Below are 1,268 nucleotides of genomic sequence, written 5' to 3'. Positions count from 1 at the left end.
TTCTGATTTTTAGTTTCCTCTTTTGATTTATGATTTTCTCGTTTTCTTACAGCCGTTTGACGGTCGCAGGAGGTGAAGAGCTAAGCTTGGGGGCTCCAGATTCGTAACAAAATGGCTACAATGCACACCCTACCCGTGGTTCATTGAAAGACTCGTCAGCTGCCGCTGGGACCAAAGACGGAGTTTTGCAACGGTCTTTTTCTCGGGACCTTTGAAAGACTTGAGGATCAGACAAAGGGGATAGGGTAAAAAGGACATTTAACACTTGATTCTAACAGAGTTAACAGCATAAGGTGCGGTTGTAATTTCAAACTTTGCATGGGGTCTAAGTGTAATACTTGAAACATACAAGGGAGGGGAGTGTAATTTCCTCAAAAAAAAAAATTTAAAAACATTAAAAAAAAAAAAACTTGAACAGGATAACATGTGATGTTATAGAAATCGTACAGATTCCTTTTGTATTCTGCAAAGTTTGATTGCTTAAAGAGTGTTCTGGGTTTAAGAAACCACAGCTCTTGAGCAGGGTTTGTGAGGAATTGTGAATATATTAATCGATAAAATTTTCAAATAAAATTTCCATACACTCCATAAGTTACTAAAAGAAGACGAATAATAGAATTTCCCAAGTTACTAACTCTCTGAGGATGCTAAAGCGAAGAAGAACTTACACCGTTCATTGTCAAGAGGCCAAAATGGAAATAGAAATGCACGTGAGATATCTAATTATAGACCATAAGAAATTTAACTCAACTACTAAACACATCCAATTAACGGCAATTGAGGATGTTAAATTAAAAGAATAACAAAACAAATCCAATAAAAACTTAAAATATTAACAGAAAAACCTGCAAAATTAACTTTCGATACTGACCTAACTGAATACCCAAACCGTAACACCTACTATCCGCCCTGAACGAACTGATTCAAAGCTAATGAGATGGAGTGTGCGCAGAAAAGTGAGCAGCGGCCTGCATTTCTAAGTTGCAGAAAGAAATTTGAATCCAAAGAGATGGAGTACACTTTCCAACGGTTTGCCTTGCTTCTTCACAAGATCTCTCAAGGAGAGATCATAAGAAGTTTTTGGAATGTTTCGAATCATCTCCATGATCTCCCTTTTGCCTTTGACGATCACATTCTTTAGAGATGCCGGATAAATGTTGTCGTGGTGTAGAAGTGAAGCCTCTGCTTTAGGAATTTACTGCAAAATGAGTGAAAAAGAGGGAGAGAGATGAATAAAGAAAAGTAATAACTCCAAAAAAAAAAAAAAA

Source organism: Macadamia integrifolia, chromosome 11 (assembly GCF_013358625.1).
Source record: "Macadamia integrifolia cultivar HAES 741 chromosome 11, SCU_Mint_v3, whole genome shotgun sequence".
Lineage (NCBI taxonomy): Eukaryota > Viridiplantae > Streptophyta > Magnoliopsida > Proteales > Proteaceae > Macadamia > Macadamia integrifolia.
Note: the sequence above shows the minus strand (reverse complement) of the source record.